Consider the following 15,537-nt stretch of genomic DNA (forward strand, 5'->3'; position numbering starts at 1 on the left):
TTTGCTGAGGGATGTCTGTCTTCAGATCCAGTACAGAACCAAATAATCTCTGAACTAACAGAGGGTTTATGCCCCAGCCTGGGCAACATAATGAGACCCCATCTCAACAAAAACAGAAAAATAGCAAAAAAAAAAAAAAATAACTCCTTCATGTATGGCAGCTAGAGGCAACTCTTGAATGGTTACTGGTAGGTGTTTTCACTGCATATGCCAAGTTTGTATCTGTGTTGGTGTTTCTCCTCTACAAATGAGCTTTGTAGGATATAATTTATAGGAATTCCTCCCTTGATCTTGGCCAAATAATCAGGGTAGTCTTGTGCCCCCTGGAGGCCCATTGAAATGAATGCAAACCTCCATATGAATGCCCCAGAGATGCCAGGGTCATCCATGGGGAATACAGAGGAGTTAAGAGAAAACCAAAAGTCAAAGATAAAAACCTACAGGGCAGGCAGAATCATATCACATATAGCAAATCATAGCTCCAGCTATCATTTGTTCCCAGATTATCATGTTTTATCTACCCCTTGTGACTCTCAGACACAGGCTATAGAGAAGACAGATAGATGTTTGTGCTTTAACCTGCATATCCCTGGCCCACCTGAGCTCACCTGTAGTTGTAGGAGTTTCCAGCATGCAGACAGCTCACCACTGCAAGCACACACAGGAGCTGGCTCCAGTGCAAGCAGGCACAACCCAGAAGAGTGAAGGGTCTAATGTCACTACCACCCCTCCCCAGAACAGCCCTCAACCAAAGGAAGGTAGAGTTGGAGGACAAATGGCCCAGTCTTCCTATTCTCTGCTGCCATGATCTCTCCGAGGTTCTGCAGAGAGTCCCTGGGACTGAGCCTTGTTGCACAGGAATGACCACTCACTAACACACTCTGAGGCCTCATATCCCTTCCTGTAGGGAATCCATGAGCCCCACACGTTGGTGTGCCAGAATGTAGGGATCTATGAGCCCCACGTTGGGCACCAGAATGTAGGAAGCTAGCCCTACATCACCCATAGGTACCCTAAGTTCGGTGGCTATAAAGGAATGAGAAAAAGACAGATTAAGGATGCAAAGAGTGGGACCAGGGGGCAGTCACTTTATTACTCTGGAGGAAACGGTGAAGGCCCAGAGCTCTGATCATCCACACTATTTATTGATTACAATCACTTTGATCTACAGGTTAGGGGTGGAGTAATGGTGGAGTGAATCAGTGAGCCAGAAGTGAATCAGTGGCCGGAACTGGTGTGTCTCTCTAAGGATTGATAACAGTGGCAGTTTGGGAGTTTCACAAAACAAGAACATGTGGCTATCTTTAGCTTATTATCTACATGCAGCCGATGGAATGCAGGCTTTACAAGGAGCCTATAAGTCTCGCTACATCATACTGCTAAGAAGGGGTTTTATATCCTTGAGCACATTGTTTATGGTAATGGAGCCTAGGTTACCCTGCACTGGAACATGAGACATGGAGAGGCCTTCCTCCTCAGAGGCTTCCTGCGGCCTTCCACAGTTTGTTGTTCCTTGTTTATATCTTACTCATAACCAATTTATGTAGGCACTCTGTCAGTCCTTTCTCCTTTGCTGTTTTTCCCAACACCTTCCCTATCTCATCTTCCCTACTTCTTCGCTAGTGACTCCTGATATTAACTCCCAGATAAACCACCTACACTCAAATAATTGTCTCAGGGTCTGCTTTAGGAAGAACCCCAATTAGGACAGGCTGGAATTTCCACTGTACAGTAAATAAGGGAAGATAGGGAAAAGCAGAGCCTTGCTCGAGGTGGATTTGTTTTCTGTGGCATTTCCACAAAGACTTGGGGAGTACCTGAGTGCCTGGGGATCGCCCCTGATACAACTCAGAGCTCCAGAGGACAGTACTGAGCAGAATTAACCACAGGAGAGTGTTTACCCTGATGCAGGTGCAGAGAGACCAGTGGTGCCACAGAGACTCCTGAGGGAGCACACCTCAAACACCCATGAAATCTGTATTCCTGGGCACTTCATCAGTACCCAGCAGGCAATGGCACAAGATTTTACTATTCCCATGTCCAATCGGACAGCAACAAAACCTGACTGCAGAAAAGTGACCAGATATTGTGGAGGCTCAGCCTTCTGATTAGAAGGCTGTGACAGCCATGAACAGCCTCACTAGGGCCATAATGCTGCCCCCTTCAGCGTGAGAAGGCCACATCTGCATGCAAACACACAAGACCTCCTGACACAGGAATTCTTTGTCCTCCTAAGAACACCCACATTAACCAGGCAACAAAGCCATGTCCTGAATTCCTTAGGGGTCCTAGTTTAGTCTCAAGTAGAAATTCCTTCCCCAGCTCAGGGCATATGCAGGTGTCCCATAGGCTGTATCTGTTCCACAAACACGGTTTGTTTTCTGAGGTTTTTTTGGTGTTTGGATGTTTTGTTTTGTTTTGTTTGCCTGTTTGGCTGACAGAGTGTTATAAAATGAGATGAAAAATTAAAAGATCTGACCACCCTGGACTCACACTCCCACCTGACAGGCACTAACCAGGACCAAACAGTGGCTGCTCTTCTAAACCAACCGGGTGATTTGCCTCAGTCCCTATTACCTCTCCCTGGGGTCACATGCCAACCACTCCCCTGGGTGTTATCTGCCCGGCTCCTGTAGAAATATCAGTTTAAAAACTGCATGTTAATATCTGAAATGTATCACATTTAAATGTGCATACTATTTCATTCAAGCTGTTTGGAAACAGATTAAATTATACTTTTCAAAATGGTATTCAAACACTTGCTTAACTCACCTTGGAATTTTTTTAAAACCCTGCACATTATTATCTTTAGTGTCATTTTTAGTTTCATGGTTCTATAATTCAGATATAATCTTCATCACATGCTATTGCTATTGGATTATATATTTAATATAATTCTCTCTATATATATTCTATATATGGGATTATACATAAATAATCTAATAGCAATAGCTATCAATCTCATATTATAAATTATCTCATGTCTCATTTTATACATAGCTACATAAAATATTTCTCAGTAAGAGCTGGGCTTCTCTTTAAGACACAGACCAGGATCTATCTCATCCTGTATCATAAAAAAAAGGCACACACAATTTTGCAAAGTCCATTACTTACGGAGATAGATAAGAAAAATATAGAAAGAAAATCCTATGATATGCTATACTGCAGAATGAAGCAACAAATTAGATGTGCATTCAGCACCAGAAAAGATTTTACAATAAACAAATAAACAACATTGAAGAAAAAAGTAAAAACATAAAATCCACAACAGAATTTATGGCATCAAACCATTTAGGTAAATCAAAATGCATGCAAAACAAACAATATTAAATATTTCGAGGGATACATATAAATTTAAGGACATATATAAATCCATTGCAGTCAGTGCCTATAGAGGAGGGAAGAGAAGAGTGTGGGCATGAAAAGGAAAAATAAAGCGTACAGGCCTTGCCCAAACTAACAATGACAAAGACAACAGTAACAGCAAGAGAATATAACTCAACGCTGCACCTGGGGTCCAGAAAGAGAAGGAGGAAAAAAACCAAGCTGGCAATCAGGAAGTTCTACCCCTGCAACACTCTAGCAGGAGAAAAAAATAACAAGGAAGGGGTTTGCTTCTGCTATGTTTCATTCTTATTTGTAAATAGATGTCATTGTAAAGGAATAAATGTCAAGAATTATGCAGTACCTGAGCCTCTGAAAGGGCCCAGATGTATTAACTTTAGGTCATAGAACTGAAGAAACAATTGGGTATGAATCCCCCAAATTGTAGACACAGACCATCGTGCCCACCCCTTGCTCCCCACATCACCACTTGGCCATCAGTTTTTGACCATACTCCTAGTACCATAATTTACCTTATTTTTTTTTTCAAGCTATAACCTTTTGAACTTAAATACCTACTTTAGCCAAGCCCTACTTGCATGCATGAAGTCATGGTTTTGTTTTGCTCATTTTAAGCTCATTTTGCTCTTATTAAGGATTGAAACAAAAATAAACAATTAAAATTTGTAAATGCCATTTATGCATATCCCAAATTGTCTCACATATTTGCTAAGGTGATGCTAACGATTTAAATAAATACACTAAAGGTAATAACACCTCAGCAGTGCCTGTATTTATTTCTTGCCCACATGACAGTTCAGGAATGGTGAATGAATCAGTAGAACCAACTGATTTCCTCCACACAGCCTGGCCACGCATATCACTTTAGCACACCGCTGCCTCAGCCACCCTGGGGACCATGTCCATTTGCCCAATCTGAAGGAGAAAAAAAAAAATGGAAGGTCATGAGAAGGGGTGTCATGCCCACACCTGAAGGGGCCCCCTCTGTGTTTACTCTGTGAAAATGTTCAGAATCAAAATGGCGTCACTAATGTTAAGAAAATCTTGACAAACAGAGCCGGGGAAGACCATGCAGAGAGAGTTCTAACTTGTATGTCTCAGGCCTGATAACAAAAAAGTCTCTAGAAAAACACAGAACCTTGCATAAAGAGCATTGCAACCTTACACAAAAAAATACTTATAGATGACATCTGCCCAGCAACGGCCTATCCAACATTGGAATAGCATCACCCTTGTTATTGATCTCTGTAGCCAAGGATAATTATTTCAAAACACTTATATAATTCTCCTTATTTTTTCCTAAAAAAAACCTCTGTCTTCCTTTACCTCCCTGAATATGCACATAGTTTCCTATGGCATTACCATTGCAATGCCCTATTCCCAAATACACATATTTTCTTTTAGAGAGCCTATCTCTACTTGTTGTTTAGGTTGACAACTCAAATTTCCTGGCTAGAGTTCAGCCATGTGGTCACTCCTACCTTCCAGGGAGGCTGGAGAATGCCTGCCATGAGCACAAGAGGAGAAACCTGAGTTGTATTATGGCCTGTTACATACACATCTATTTCTCACTAACATCGGGGCATTTTGAAGTCAGGTAGAGTAACTTTTTTGTCTTCATAACCTCTCACAGTGCCTACCAGGGAGGCTAAGTAAGTATTCATGGAAAGACTGACAGAGCAGTCCCGGGAGTATACATCCTTTCATCTACACTCCAGTTACCACAGAGATGTTGTTCCAACCTGTCTTCTGCTGCTATAAAAGCCAATTCAGTGGGAAACAAGAGGAAACATTAATATTCAGAGAGCTCCAAGGAAGGCCAGACTCTGTATTATGGGGAACATGTGAACATTTCTACAGACACTCTATAAAAATACACAGGGATAAGGCTAATGATTTTCTGCTAGGCGGGAAAAGAAGTCCAGAAAACTTTTAAACACTCCCTTTAGGAAACAGGGAAGAGCAGAGACAGATTTGCAATACAAAAGGCAACTTCAAAAACCAAGAAACTATTTCACAGAGTTAAAATTCAGAGTAGAAATAGAAGGGAGAGGGAAAAACCATTTTCTTGTAAGTCACTGGGTCTGGGAGAAGATGAAGTATTACATAAGAACATTTCAAATGGTGTTCTAGGAAGAGGCTGGTGCAAATAATTCATGAACTAAAAACTGAGGAGAGAGAAAAGGAAAGGAATGCCCAAAAGCAGACACTGTGTCTGCAGAGCTGTCTGGATGCATCGAAGGAGTCAATAATTATTGACAGGTCAGCAATTGTATGAAGATAAATAGCTGATGATAAAAGCCTTACAAGCACATCAATGTTTGTAATAGGAGCATATGTTGTCAGATCATTTCCTAACACAGACATGAACTAGAAATAAGAAACATATCCATTCCATCAATGATGAGTTTGTGGTTTCTGCACTAGGCACGTGGAAAATAGCATTCATTTTTTTTTTCCTGCTGCAATAAATCATCATAAATGTAATGACTTAAAACAATGCAGATTTATTATATTATAATCCTATTTAAAAGCCTGACACAGGTCTCCCAGGGCTAAGACAGGTATCCCAGAGCTAAGGTCAAATGGCCAGCAAGGTGCATTCCTGTCTGGAGGATGCAAGGGAGACACCATTTCCTTGTTTTTTCCTGCTTATGGAGGCTGCCTGCACTCCTGGATCACGGCCCCTTCCTCCCTCTTCAAAGCCAGCAACAGCAAAGTTATTCTAACTCTGCCATGTCTCTGGTGTTTTTCTGCTTCCCTCTTCCGTATTGAAAGACTGTGATTACACGTTGCTCGCCCATACAACCCAGGATAACCTCCCTATTTTAAGATCCACTGAGTAGCAGCATTAATTTTATCTGCAACCTTAATTCCTCTTTGCCATGTATGCTAGCATATTCACAGGTTCAGAAATTAGGACTTGGAGCTCTTTGTGGGTGGAGAGGAGAAATTGTTCTGATAATCACAAAGATTAAATTGCATCAACCATAAATCTTGTTCTCATGATTCTTACAGTCCAATAAAGAAAATATGACTCATTACACATAATAGCCACTAGTAGTAACTGAATGCTTAATAATTGCCAGGCTCTGTTCTGAGCATTTTATACATTAATTCAGGGGCAACTACTACCATTACCCACTTTGTGAATAAAGTTTTATTGGAACACAGCCATGCTCATTTGCTAGGTATTGTCTATGGCTGCTTTTACATTACAACAGTGGAGTTGAGTAGTAGTGACAGATATTATATGGCCCATGAGCCTAAAATATTCACTGTCTGGTCTTTACAGGAAAATAAGTTTGCCAAACTCATATATTAGCTCATTTAACAATGCTCTGAGGTTGGTATGCTTACAATCTCGGTTGTACATGTCAGAAACCTGAAGCACAGAGAGGTAAAGTGACCTGCCTCAGATCACACAGCTCACAAGCAACAGAACCAGAATTTGAATGCCTCTCCAAAACAACCATAAACTAAAGACCCACAGATACATACCAATGTAGAGGCAAAAAAGAAGACACAATAAACAGAGTTTGGAGGAAATTAATGAAGTGATCATTTATTGGGTTTCATCTATATGCAAAGCACTGTTAGAAATTCTATGAACACCACCTCTTAAAATCCTACATAGGTAGTATTACCCTTATATTAGAGGTGTGGAAACTGAGGCTTAAAGTCCCACAGCTGGTCATGGCGAGGCAGAATTCAGACCCAGGTCTGACTGATTTCAGAGTGTTCACCACCTTCCCCATGGGAGCAAGATGGCACTTCCAGCAGGGATATCAAAGAAGGCTTCCTGGCTGGTTATGTTTGAGTTGCACCTTGAAGAATAGATGAGATTTTGAGATGCAGAGCTGGGAATGGAGAATGGGGTATTCCATGGAAATGGACAGCAGGTAACAAATCTTGGAAGTGAAAAAAAAAAAGCAATCAGTATGATTGGTGAATGGTTAGGGAGATGGTTTGGACAGTTAGCATTGGGAACTTAAACAAGAAGCCATGGAAGGTTGGACTGAAGAAATGAGAAAGCCTGATTAATAGGATCTAGAATGCCAGGTTCACTGATTTTATTCTTCAAGAGATGAAGATGTTCAAGTTGGAGTTTACTTGTCAACATCTGGGGAAAGAGAACTAAGGTGATGGTAGAAGAAATGGAAAGTGAAGAAAACGGGAACTTGCTAAAGAAGAATCACTGAATAGACTGATCCAATATGGCCAAATAGGAGCAGCTCTGGATTGCAGTTCCCAACGAAAACACAGAGGGTGAGTGATCACTGCATTTCCAAATGAATTTTTACTGCCCACAGACCAGGAGAGTCCCGGGCAGAAAAGCAACACGAGTCTCCAGCACAGCTGTTTCAGCCGGCGCAGCAGGTCTCTGCACAAAAACTCACACAAATCCAGGTACCGTTGAAACTGGCAACTGGAATGCCTGGGACATAAAGTCATCAATTCAACTGAAAAAAAAGGGGCTAATACAGGGAGCCAGGTGATCTGGCTCAGCTGGTCCCACCCCCACAAAGACCAGCAATCTGAAACACTCTGGATTGAGAGTTTCACAGCAAACACAGGTGGACCCGGGATGGTCCAGCTCTGTGGGAGGAAGGGTGTCCACCATTACTGAGGCAGTCCGCCACAACTGAGGCAGCCCGCCAACACTGAAGCAGTCCACCATTACTGAGGCAGTCTGCCATTACTGAGGCAGTCTACCATTACTGAGGCAGTCCGCCATTACCAAGGCAGTCTGCCATTACCGAGGCAATCTGCGATTATCGAGGCAGCCTGCCATTATAGAGACAGTCCACCATTACTGAGGCACACTGCCATTACTGAGGCAGTTCTAACTATACCCCTATAAACAAAAGTGTAAGGAAGTTCACACAACAGCTGGGCAGAGTCCACAGCAGCTCAGCAATGCCTCTGCTGGCAGACTGTGACTAGGCTACCTCCTAGCTGGGCAGGGCAGCTCTGAAAAAAAATGCAGCAGAATGACAGGAACTTATAAATAAAGCCCCACCTTCCAAGGACAGAGCACCTGGGGAAAAAAAGGCAGTTATGAGTTCCGCTGCAGCAGACTTAAACATACTTGCCCAGCAGCTCTGAACAGAACAACGGAGCTCAAAGGACAGCACTTGAGCTCCTATAAGGGACAGACTGTCTCCTCAAGCAGCTCCCTGATCCCACTATATCCAAAGAGACACCTCATAAAGGAGAGCTCAGGCTGACATCTGGGGGGTATCCTTCTGGGACAAAGATAACAGAATAAGAAACTGGACGAAACCCTGACTGTTCTGCAGCCACCGCAGGTGATCCCCAGGCAAGCAGGGTCTGGAGCAGACCTCCAGCAGTCCAACAGCAGGGAGTCCTGACTGTTAGAAGGAAAACTGAGAAACAGAAAGAAATAACTTCATCAGCAACAAAAAGGACATCCACTCAGAAACCCCATCTGAAAGTTACCAACCACAAAAACCACAAATAGTTAAATCCACAAAGATGGGAAGAAACCAGTGCAAAAAGGATGAAAATACCCAAAACCAGAATGCTTCTCCTCCTCCAAGGGATTACAACTCCTCACCAGCAAGGGAACAAGGCTGGATGGAGAATGAGTCTGATGAATTGACAGAAACAGGATTCAGAAGTTGGGTGATAACAAACTTCTCTGAGCTAAAAGATCATGATCCAACTCAATGCAAAGAAAATAAGAACCTTGAAAAAAGGTCTGACAAAATGCTAACGAGACCAAACAGCTTAGAGAGAAATATAAATGAATTGATGGAGCTGAAAAACGCAATACTAGAACTTTGCGAAGCATACACAAGTTTCAATAGCCGAACTGACCAAGCAGAAGAAAGGATGTCAGAGATTGAAGATCAACTCAATGAAATAAAACTAGAAGGCAAGATTAGAGAAAAAAGAGTAAAAAAAAAAATGAACAAAGCCTATAAGAAATATGGGATTATGTGAAAAGATCTAATCTATGTTTCATAGGTGTACCTGAATGTGACAGAGAGAATGAATCCAAGCTGGAAAACACTCTTTAGGATATTATTCAGGAGAACTTCCCCAACCTAGCAAAGAAGGCTAATATTCAAATCCAGGAAATAAAGAGAACACCACAAAGATATTCCTCAAGAAGAGCAACCCCAAGGCACATAATCATCAAATTCCCCAGGGTGGAAATGAAGGAGAAAATGCTAAGGGCAGCAAAAGAGAAAGGTCAAGTTACCCATAAAGGGAAGCCCATCAGATTCACAGCAGATCTCTCAGGAGAAACCCTACAAGCCAGAAGAGAGTGGGTGCCAATATTCAACATCCTTAAAGAAAAGAACTTTCAACCTAGAATTTCATATCCAGCGAAACTAAGCTTCATAAGTGAAGGAGAAATAAAATTATTTATGAACAAGCAATTGCTCAGAGATTTCATCACCACCAGGCCTGCTTTACAAGAGCTCCTTGAAAGAAGCACTAAACATAGAAAGGAACAACCAGTACCAGCCACTCCAAAAACATACCAAATGGTGAAGAGCACTGACACAAGGAAGAAATTGCATCAACTAATGGGCAAAACAACCAGCTAGCATCAAAATGGCAGCATTAATTTCACACATAACAATATTAACCTTAAATGTAACTGGGCTAAATGCCCCAATCAAAAGACACAGACTGGCAAATTGGATAAAGAGTCAAAACCTATAGGTGTGCTGTATCCCAGAAACCCATCTCACATGCAAGGATACACATAGGCTTAAAATAAAGGGATGGAGGAAAATCTACCAAGCAAATGGAGAGCAAAAAGAAGCAGGAGTTGCAATCCTAGTCTCTGAAAAAATAGACTTTAAACCAACAAAGATCAAAAGAGACAAAGAAGGACACTACATAATGGTAAAAGGATCAATGCGACAAGAAGCGCTAACGATCCTAAATATGTATGCACCCAATACAGGAGCACCCAGATACATAAAGCAAGTTTGTAATGACCTACAAAGAGATTAACACTCCCACACAATAATAGTGGGAGAGTTTAACACTCCACTGTCAATATTAGACTTATCAATGAGACAGAAAATTAACAAGGATATCCAGGACTTGAACTCAGGCCTGGACCAAGCAAACCTAATAGACATTTACAGAACTCTCCACCCCAAATCCACAGAATACACATTCTTCTCAGCACCACATCACACCTACTCTAAAATGACCACATAATTGGAAGTAAATCACTCCTCAGCAAATGCAAAAGAATGGAAATCATAACAAACAGTCTCTCAGACCACAGTGCAATCAAGTTAGAACCCAGAATTCAGAAACTAACTCAGAACTGCACAGCTTCATGGAAACTGAACAACTTGCTCTTAAATGTTGACTGTATAAACAATGAAATGAAGGCAGAAATAAAGATGTTCTTCGAAACCAACGAGAACGAAGACACAACGTATCAGAATCTCTGGAACACATATAAAGTAGCGTCTAGAGGAAAATATACAGCAATAAATGCCCACATGAGAAGCAAGGACAGATCTAAAATTGATACCCTATCATCAAAATTGAAAGAGCTAGAGAAGCAAAATCAAAACAACTCAAAAGCTAGCAGAAGACAAGAAATAACTAAGATCAGAGCAGAACTGAAGGAGATAGAGACACAAAAAACCCTTCAAAAAATCAATAAATCCAAGAGCTGGTTTTTGAAAAGATCAACAAAATAGACAGACCACTAGCCAGATTAATAAAAAAGAAAAGAAAGAAAAATCAAATCGATGCAATAAAAAATGATAAAGGGGACATCACCACAGATTCCACAGAAATACAAACCACCATCAGAGATTACTACAAACAACTCTATGCACATAAACCAGTAAACCTGGAAGAAATGGATAAATTCCTGGACATTTGCATCCTCCTAACCCTAAACCAGGAAGAAGCCAAAACCTTGAATAGAAAAATAACAAGGGCTGAAGTTGAGGCAGCAATTAATAGCCTACCACCCAAAAAAAGCCCAGGTCCAGATGGGTTCACAGCCAAATTCTACCAGACATACAAAGAGGAGCTGGTACCATTCCTTCTGAAACTATTCCAAACAATCCAAAAAGAGGGAATCCTCCTCAAATCATTTTATGAGACCAACATCATCCTGATACCAAAACCTAGCAGAGACTCAACAAGAAAGGAAAACTTCAGGCCAATATTCATAATGAACATAGATGCAAAAATCTTCAGTAAAATACTGATAAACTGATTGCAACAGCACATCAAAAACTTATCCATCATGATCAAGTGGGCTTCATCCCAGGGATGCAAGGCTGGTTCAACATACGCAAGTCTATAAACGTAATTCACCACATACACAGAACCAAAGACAAAAACCACATGATTATCTCAATAGATGCAGAGAACGTCTTCAACAAAATTCAACAGCCCTTTATGCTAAAAACTCTCAATAAACTAGGTATCGATGGAACATATCTCAAAATAATAAAAGCTATTTATGACAAACCAACAGCCAATATCATACTGAATGGGCAAAAACTGGAAGCATTCCCTTTGAAATCCAGCACCAGACATGGATGCCCGCTCTCACCACTCTTACTCAATATAGTATTGGAAGTTCTAACCACAGCAATCAGGTAAGAAAAAGAAATAAATGGTATTCAATTAGGAAAGGAGGATGCCAAAATGTCTCTATTTGCATATGACATGATTGTATATTTAGAAGACCCCATCATCTCAGCCCAAAATCTCCTGAAACTGATAAGCAACTTCAGCAAAGTCTCAGGATACAAAATCAATCTGCAAAAAAGACAATCATTCCTATACACCAATAACAGACTTAAAGAGAGCCAAATCAAGAACAAACTGCCATTCACAATTGCTACAAAGAGAATAAAATACCTAGTAAGACAACTAACAAAGGATGCAAAGGACTTCTTCAAGGAGAACTACAAACCACTGCTCAACAAAATAAGAGAGGACACAAACAGATGGAGAAACATTTCATGCTCATGGTTAGTTAGAATCAATATGGTGAAAATGGCCATACTGCCCAAAGTAATTTACAGATTCAATGGTATCCCCATCAAGCTACCAATGACCTTCTTCACAGAACTGGAAAAAAAACACCTTAAACTTCATATGGAACCGAAAGAGAGCCCGCATAGCCAAATCAGTTCTAAGCAAAAAGAACAAAGCTAGAGACATCATGCTACCTGACTTCAAACTATACCACAAGGCTATGGTAGTATACCATAGTACCAAGCATGGTACTGGTACCAAAACAGAAATATAGACCAATGGAACAGAACAGAGTCCTCAGAAGCAACACCAAACATCTACAACCATCTGATCTTTGACAAACCTGACGAAAACAAGCAATGGGGAAAGGATTCCCTGTTTAATAAACAGTGTTGGCAAAACTGGTAGCCATGTGCAGAAAGCAGAAACTAGACCCCTTCCTGACACCTTACACTAAAATTAACTCCAGATGGATTACAGACTTAAACATAAGACCTAACACCATAAAAACCTTAGAAGAAAACCTAGGCAAAACTATTCAGGACATAGGCATAGGCAAGGACTTCATGACTAAAACACCAAAAGCATTGGCAACAAAAGCCAAAATAGACAATGGGATCTAATTAAACTCCAGAGCTTCTGCACAGCAAAAGAAACAGTCATTAGGGTGAACCAGCAACCAACAGAATGCGAAAAAATTTGTTGCAATCTACCCATCTGTCAAAGGACTTATATCCAAAATCTACAAAGAACTAAAACAGATTCACAAGAAAAAAACAAGCCCATTCAAAAGTGGGCGAGGATATGAACAAACACTTTACAAAAGAAGACATACATGAGGCCAACAAGCATATGAAAAAATGCTCATCATCACTGGTCATTAGAGAAATACAAATCAAAACCACATTGAGATACCATCTCACGCCAGTTAGAATGGCGATCATTAAAAAATCTGGAGACAACAGATGCTGGAGAGGATGTGGAGAAATAGGAACACTTTTACACTGTTGGTGGGAGTGTAAATTAGTTCAACCATTGTGAAGGACAGTGTGGCTATTCCTCAAGGACCTAGAAATAGAAATTCCATTTGACCCAGCAATCCCATTACTGGGTATATATCCAAAAGATTATAAATCGTTCTACTATAAGGACACACGCACACGAATGTTCATTGCAGTACTATTTACAATAGCAAAGACCTGGAACCAACCCAAATGCCCATCAATGATAGACTGGATAGGGAAAATGTGGCACATATACACCATGGGATATTATGCAGCCATTAAAAATAATGAGTTTATATCCTTCATAGGGACATGAATGAACCTGGAAAACATCACTCTCAGCAAACTGACACAAGAACAGAAAATCAAACACCGCATGTTCTCACTCATAGGTGGGTGTTGAACAATGAGAATACATGGACACAGGGAGGGGAGCATCACACACTGGGGTCTGTCAGGGGGAAATGGGGAGGGACATTGGGGGTGGGGAGTTGGGGAGAGATAGCATGGGGAGAAATGCCAGATATAGGTGATGGGGAGGAAGGCAACCAATCACACTGCCATGTGTGTACCTATGCAACAATCTTACATGTTCTTCACATGTACCCCAAAACTTAAAATGCAATATAAACAAATAAATAAATAATAAAAAAGTGAATAGAAAAAAAAATCTGGAGACAATAGATGCTGGAGAGGATGTGGAGAAATAGAAACACTTTTACACTGTTGGTGGGAGTGTAAATTAGTTCAACCATTGAGGAAGACAGTGTGGAGATTCCTCAAGGACCCAGAAATAGAAATGACCCCGCAATCCCATTACTGGGTATATATCTAAAGTATTATAAATTGTTCTATTATAAGGACACATGCACATGTATGTTCATTGCAGCACTGTTTACAATAGCAAAGACTTGGAACCAACCCAAATGCCCATTGACAATAAACTAGACAGAGAAAATGTGGCACATATACACCACGGAACACTCTGCAGCCATAAAAAACGATGAGTTAGTGTCCTTTGTAGGGACAAGAATGAACCTGGAAACCATCATTCTCAGCAAACTGACACAAGATGAGAAAATCAAACACCACATGTTCTCATTCATAGGCAGGTGTTGAACAATGAGAACACATGGACACAGGGAGGGGAGCATCACATACCGAGGTCTGTCGGGGGTGGGACTAGGGGAGGGACAGTGGGGGGTAGGGAGTTGGGGAGGGATAACATGGGGAGAAGTGCCAGATATAGGGGATGGGGATGGAGGCAGCAAACCACATTGCCGTGTATGTACCTATGTAAAAATCCTGCATGTTCTTTACATGTACCCCAGAACCTAAAATGCAATTATATATATATATATATATATATATATATATATATATATATATGAATCACTGAATACCCAAATGAAAGAAAAGAGCAAGGAAAACGATGGTCGGAGAGGGGTCTTTAAGACAGCAACTGACTGAGTAGGGAAGTGGTTATGCCATGGATAGAAATAAGGCAAAGGGGAAAAAAGCTGGTGGTGGCAAGTAGGTGACAGATAAATAGCTATTTTGGTTTTAGTTCTGCTGTGTGCAAGATCTCAGCATTACCCCTGGGTAGATATATCCAGCATAGAGATGGAAATGCAGGAAGAGCTCAAGGGATGTCCCTGGGAGAGGTCCACATGTGGAGGTGATAGTTCAAACTATGGAACTGGATGACATGCCTGGGACAACACTGCTTCTCTGCAATCTTTGCAAAGGCACACAGATTCTGTTGGTCTTTGCCAGCATTGTCTTTCAGCTCAGAAGTGGAGAACACTGCCTCATTTATTTATAACATTTTACACAAAGGTCATATCACTTACCCAAGGTCCCCGGTAAAGTCCATGTGGACTTGTAAGAATGAAATCAAGCATTCCACCTTTCTGGTGCTCCTTTCTCTATATCCTGTTGTAATGCTCTCCCCTAGCTCCACCCCTTGCTCTTGGAAGCAAAGTTCAGTCCTTATAATCGGCTACTGCAAATCCAGAACCAAATACATTCTATGTAGAATGGGGTGGCTTGCCTTTTTTTCTTTTTTTTTCCCCCATTTATTTATTTTATTGCATTTTAGGTTTTGGGGTACATGTGAAGAACATGCAAAATTGTTGCATAGGTACACACGTGGCAGTGTGATTTGCTGCCT

This window comes from Cebus imitator, unplaced genomic scaffold, assembly GCF_001604975.1.
Source record: "Cebus imitator isolate Cc_AM_T3 unplaced genomic scaffold, Cebus_imitator-1.0 Scaffold406, whole genome shotgun sequence".
NCBI classification, from domain to species: domain Eukaryota; kingdom Metazoa; phylum Chordata; class Mammalia; order Primates; family Cebidae; genus Cebus; species Cebus imitator.